Here is a 6,600-nt window from a genome sequence, read left to right on the forward strand (position 1 = left end):
CAATATTCTATCACTTTGTTTTGATAAGGTTGATAAACCTAGGTTCCACCCTAAAAGCCAATTAAAAAAAGCTGGCTTTTGACTGGCTAAACACCTTAAAGTCCTGAAGATTTCAGGCAGCTGGGCTACAGCTGTACCAAGTGCAGCAAAATCCCTTTTCTCCTAAGGAAAATGGATGCGCTGGACAGGGGATCTTTGAGAGCAATATGGGATTGAGGATCTGACAAATGCCCTATTCATGGAGATATGCACCCCAAATCATCAGAGTGAAAAAGCAGACGAGCTGGTCCCAGGTTGTCAAAGGAAATCATTAATAATCCAATAGTGGCACCAGAAAGCACTGGATCTGATAAATGGGTAAAACTGTTTTACCCATTGGCGTTCCTCAAAAAGAGTAGGGGTGTAACCCTGGTATCCTGGTGAAATTTCCAATTAGCCTTTGCCAATCATGGCCTCCTAATAATCCTCATCTATGAACTGGCTTCATCACACTGTTCTCCCTGCTGATAGTTGGTGTATTGTGAGTGTACTGGGGCACTATGGCTGCCATTGCAGGTGGGGCTACACGTTGGTGGAGGGGAGTCCCCATTACCTTTAAAGCATTTGGAGTGGAGTGTCCAGAAACGTTGCTGTAATAGTGTAAGATCTTATTAATACTAGAGCACAGATAAGAGGTGAGTGTCCAGACTGGGGTGGTGTGATTAATGGAATACTACCAGCTGTGCAGCAGAAGCCCCCATACCCAGGAATCAGGAGCTATGAGGCAGAAGTGCTGAACCACCAGACTGCCCAAATGCTAGAAAGGTTAGAAAGGACTGGAGGCCAGTCATGTGACACGTGTTTGGTTTCTAGTATGTTGTTGACCCAAGAAGCTTTTACAGCCAGTTCTTGAAAGCAGCCTGGGTATAAGCTTTCACAACATCTGTGGATGGCGTTGTCCATACCCCTCCAGCCATTTGTCTAATGAAGCACTTCCTGTTCTCAACTTTACATTCATCTATTCGCTATCTGTTTCCGTTTTATTCAATACAGGCTATTGGAGGAACCTCTGTCTTTCCTGGCAAGCAACAGGAAGCAGGAAACTTTCCGGAATTGGATGCTAGCCTATTGCGGGGCATAGACAAACACAAACACACTCAAAACAGGGCCAGTTTTCCCAAAAGCCAATTAAACTATCGGCATGTTCTGGAACTGTGGGAGGGAACAGAACCTGGGGAGAATATACAAACTCCACACAGAGAGCACCCCAGGAATTGAACCCAGACCCAGAACAGAGCTGCCAGGCAGTGATAATAACCAGTACACCACCCTGCTACCTGTTTTATATTCAATTTCCCATAATTTCACTTGTTTCCTCTGTTTTGAGTTTTACTGTTAATTCCAAAGAAGTACATCTGTCAGTATCTTAAAAGACTGAATATTTGCATATGATTGTCAGTATGGATCCCTGCATTTCACAACTGACAACCCCCTGAAGCTCAGCAGGTATGAGTCTGGGCAGTACCTGGATGAGAGACCTCCTAGGAAAGCTGAGGTTGCTGCTAGAAGAGGTGTTAGTGGGGCCAGTAGGGGGTGCTCACCCTGCGGTCTATGTGGGTCCTAATGCCCCAGTATAGTGACAGGAGCACTATACGGTAAAAAAGGTGCCGTCCTTTGGATGAGATGTTAAACCAGGTTCCTGATTCTCTTCAGTCATTAAAAATCCCATGGCCTTTCTCAAAAACAGCAGGGGTGTTACTCCAATGTCCTGGCCAAATGTCCTAGTCTTTATCAACATATGGCCTCCTAGTAATACCCATCCAGGAATTGGCTTCATTACTTTGTCCTCCCCCCTGTCACATCATCCAGATGGGTGCTGCACATTGGTGGAGGTGGAGAGGAGTCCCTGTTAGCTGTAAAGTCTGTTTGTAGTTGTTTCTATTCAAGAACACTGTCAGAGTAGGACATCCCTTTGAGGCTGAGAATAAAGATACATGCTCTTTATTTCAGAGCAGAAATATTGTTTGTAAAGTGGTCACAAATTTTGTACATAATTACACAATCTCAGTTGAAATTAAGGGATTTGGGATTAAGATGTTAAGAGCTCAAAACAGAAGTCCCTGAGGACCCGAGCTGGGAACCAGTTGATTAAGAAGATAAGGCTATGAAGGCACTGCGCAGATCGATTCTTCCGAGCCAATAAAGAACGAAACACTGCGCATCTGCAAATCTACAGCGACGCAATCCTGTCTCTGTATTTAAGGGGGTGTGGCAAACGTTTTACGTAGTGCGGCGATGTCCAATTGGTATTTTTCGGCTCTGCCAATAGAAATTTGTGTTGCTCTATGAGGTAGGTTGCTATGGTAATCTAGTCCATTTATATGATCCTTTACTGACAGGTGGTCTTTGTTGTGATTGGCTGAATGTGGTAGAAATGGCTGTTGCGTTGTTGATCGGTTTTTGTCAGATTGTTTACAACACTCGTTCCTCTGCGACAGGTCTTGTATTTGGAAATAAGGGCTACACTGAATATGAAATTCCTGTGAGAATGGATTGAGGTAAGAAACCCGTGTTCTGTTTTTTTAGGGGGTGAATTTAAAATCAATAGCTCTCCTCCGACGTCGCTTCGAGATTTTCGAATGATCATGTTTTATGAAATATTTTGACGTGTAAGATACTTCATATTTCATCGTCCTCGTCCGGTATTTAGTTAATTTTATTTGCTGTCATAGGGTTGGCGAGATGTTTTCGGCGCGGGCCTAGCGTACTAACCGTTTACGTTGTGTTAAAAATAAAAAATGAACAGTTGGTTAAGCTGTTAAAACGAAGAGTAATTTTTGAGGAAATAAATGTGTTATGTAAGCGGTTATGTAGAGTTTACATTATTGGTATGTCAAACAATAAATTTATCTCTAAAAGCTTTTCCCCCGTTTTTAAATGTGTAACCCTTTACAAACACCTGAATGTGATGCATTACTTCTTAAAAGTACTGTCTATCTCTCTGAAGTTGGGCCGCTGACTTTTTAAAAAGGTCTCGATAGTATCTGTAACAGAAAGGTGTGCTTGTGACAGTACACTTTCATTCCGTTCACATTTTGTGCTAGGATTACAGTGAGTGACAATGGGCTTTTGCGATTTAAGGTTCTTCAATGACGTTACCTCTCACACAGGACAAATCTGTCGCAGAATTCGTTTGGAAACGTTATACTGGACTGATATAAGAACATAAGAAAGTTTTCTTAAAGTGACAAGTTGACATGTATAATTTACTAACTATGCTTGAATCTGTCAGTTATAATTTACGAACAGCGGTGGCCCTAGTATAGATTCCCTGCAGTACTCCACTAATGACATCACTCCATTAGTGCTTTCTCATCTTTTCTGAAAGATTTGCTCTCTGTTCACCAGTATTTAATCCAAATGTTACGTTGCCTTCTGACTCACAATTGAGAATTAATCATAGAGGAGCTAAATCAAAAAACATTTTAACATCTAAATACATTGTATATATTGTAGCTATATGGTAGCTGTAAAAGTTTTTTTTTTTTACGTGTGTATGAGCTGTGTTTAGAGTGCAGAAACCTTTAGTGGGTCTGTTGTATGAGCACTTGGTAGTAAAAGAGCTGATTGAGCACAGCTGACGATGTGATTTAACTTACTGTCTGTAGTGCCACCCCTGGTGAATATCAAGGGAAAAAAACAGAAAAAAATGAATATGACATGTTTCTTAAGAGTACAGTGCCTTTCTGCCATTGGTATGTTGGAGACATGACTAAGTCACCTAAGGTGGTCTTGCCAGCAGTTAGATTCAAGTCCTCTTTAGCGCTTATATCACCGTTTTGTGCAGACCAGTCTGATGGTCAGAGGATGGGCTGCAGAACTGTATGCTAATTTTGTGCAGCAGGGCCAGTGAAGAGGTCAAGATGTGATGGTCCGGGAAGGAATGTCTAGCCACTACAGAGTTCCATTTGTAATGATTGATAAAAATCTGATTACACTGTCTTACATGGGTCAAGCCCTGGGATATCACCCTTCCTGTGGGCACATAATGTGACTGCATTCCGGCAGATCAACACATATTCTATTTGCCTCTTCACCAGTCCTGAGACCTTTCAACATATGTCAAGAGTTCAGAGATCAGTGAACAGGCACATGGTTGTCAAAGCTTTAGGAAATGAATGTGATAGTAAGACAAGACAGCATTGCTATCTGATGCAAAACAGGCATAGCAGATTTTCACAAATGGCTGGGGGAAATGGTTACAGTTTAAGTTGTCTGCTTTACTAACCTGCTGTTAATATACAATTCCCCTTAACTGACACGCGGTCACTTCTTCCTTTTGCACATGGACTTGATGCTGTTCTAGATGAGTTTTCGAAGGTCTTAGAGGGGGCTATATTGTGCTTCTAATGACACTTGTAAACTGTACAGCAACGCTGTCTGTTTCCTTATTTTTTGTCCTTGCCCCACTCAAAATCTGCAGCACTTTAATGTTTCTTAGACCAGCGGTCCGCAGTTGTAGTCCCTAGTGACTCTAAAGCTTGACAACACTGGTTTAGATTTCATGATGATCATCCTGCAGCCAGATACAGTGGAACTAGACCATTTAAGGCTTTCTAGTTCAGTAACAGGATTTTAAAATCATAAGTTGTTGTGTAAAGACCTAACCACACCAGTTTTTTTTTTTAGCATTTATATACATAGTTAATTGCATTTAATTGAATGGAATTAATTAAAAACCAAAATATTTGGCTTGTCAGTAGCCCTTTTCTAGCATACACTAGATGTATTCAGGATAATGCAAGTTTGGGTTCTGTGAAAGTACAGTAAGTAGTAGAAACAAATTAGGTTACTTCTTTACCCTTATCACATAATATTTGGTCACATCCAAAATTAAGTTTAGCTTCACAATGAAACTCTTAAAAATATTTAAAGGCATTTTTTTGTGATATAATTCAAACTCCTCTGTTTAGCAAGTAACATCAAATGTTTTGTATTTGATTGATTTGAATCCAGTTATTTGTCCTAAACGTTTAATAAATTGAGGTGAAATCATGAGATCATGATCATTTTATGCCATGCCTTAGTATGTTAAAGGGTTCAATGGCTTAATTTTGACTTGCTCAGTCCATGCCATCATCCTGTTTGGATTTGTTTGCACGGAAGAAACAAAGGTCTTGATGGAGCATTACTTAGCAGACAACATCATGTCTTCTGGTCTCCGAGTAGCAGTGGATTAGAGGTCTAATTAGCGTTAATAATAAGCAGCTTAAACTGCAGGTACTGTAGTTACATGCAAGCAATGAGCACATTGCAGTATGGCGGGACACAGCCACCTGGAATTCACTGAGGGAAAAGAGTTTTTAGTGGTAAGTTTCACTGTAACTTTGATGTCATATTGTTAAGAGCTCGTTTTAATAAAATCTATAGTTTGTGTTTCCCATCTTTGATTTTAAAACAGCTTCCCATTCACCTTTGGGCATCCATGTTGTAGGAAGGGAGATGTAGTGCTGGGTTGGGTGCTTTTATTTAGGACACAAGTATTCTCTCTTGTTGGCCTGTCAAGGTATTGTATATGATTTCAGATTACAGGGCTACCATTGTGTTTTGAGTCTGTAGGAATTAAGTTGTGTAATTAAAATATTTGAATGTCCTAGTTTGCCTCTGATTTTGTTCATCTTTCGCTAGAGCTGTGTGCCAGAGAATTAAAAAAAAGTGTCTCAAATTCGATATACTGTACCACTCAAGTATTTCTTACACATTCAGCTTTTTAATTATTTCTTTTGAACGTACTGTTGTAAGTGGCCATATCACAAACCCGTGTTCTCGCCATAGGGGTGAGCGAGAGTTCACACATTGCGATGTGAAGTGGCCCTTCATGCTCACTAGTGACTGTAAAGACTAATGTAACGCAATGTGTGAGTGGATAAGTAGCAGACATTAAGCCGCAGAAATGTTCCAAATGATCTGCGTGCAGTGTTAATGAGTAAGTAGTATTTGTCGGTAAAACGGTCTTGAAATGGAGAGCAATGCTTCTGTTGGATTAAAAGAGATGTATTCACAGTCCTGCTCCTTTACAATGTAATAGTGACGCTTCATGTCACTGGAAGTGTTGTTGCTTCGTTCTAAGTCGTGGAATATGGCTCTTTGCATACCTGGAAATTATGTCTTTTTTTCTGATGGAAATCGGAGGTTTTACAAGTTACTATGTGCATTTTACTTTTACAGTGGTTTGAAATGCACTCATTAATGGCGATTTGTTTTTCCAACAGTAAAATGTAAAAATAGCATTGCAGTTTCTCTTTTAAGTTTTAACAGGTGTGAAAGCAAATTTCTCATTCACTGTGCAAACTATTAGACTTTTCAGTGGTCAGTAGTAAAATCAATGTTGAATATGTATATTCCTTTGAAGTGTAACTTTTACTCTTTAAAGATATTGTGGTTAAGCTGTAGTCTATTAACACTTTTAAACCCTGTCTTCTCTTGGGAGATCAACCACCTTTTATTCAGCTAGCTTGATTAACACATCAGATAGTGCTTAATCAATTTAGCCATTTTTTTGCAGCGTGATCTTAACAGAAAGCAGAGACTTGGCATGAACTGTGTGTGTGGACACTCCAC

Source organism: Lepisosteus oculatus, chromosome 1 (assembly GCF_040954835.1).
Source record: "Lepisosteus oculatus isolate fLepOcu1 chromosome 1, fLepOcu1.hap2, whole genome shotgun sequence".
Lineage (NCBI taxonomy): Eukaryota > Metazoa > Chordata > Actinopteri > Semionotiformes > Lepisosteidae > Lepisosteus > Lepisosteus oculatus.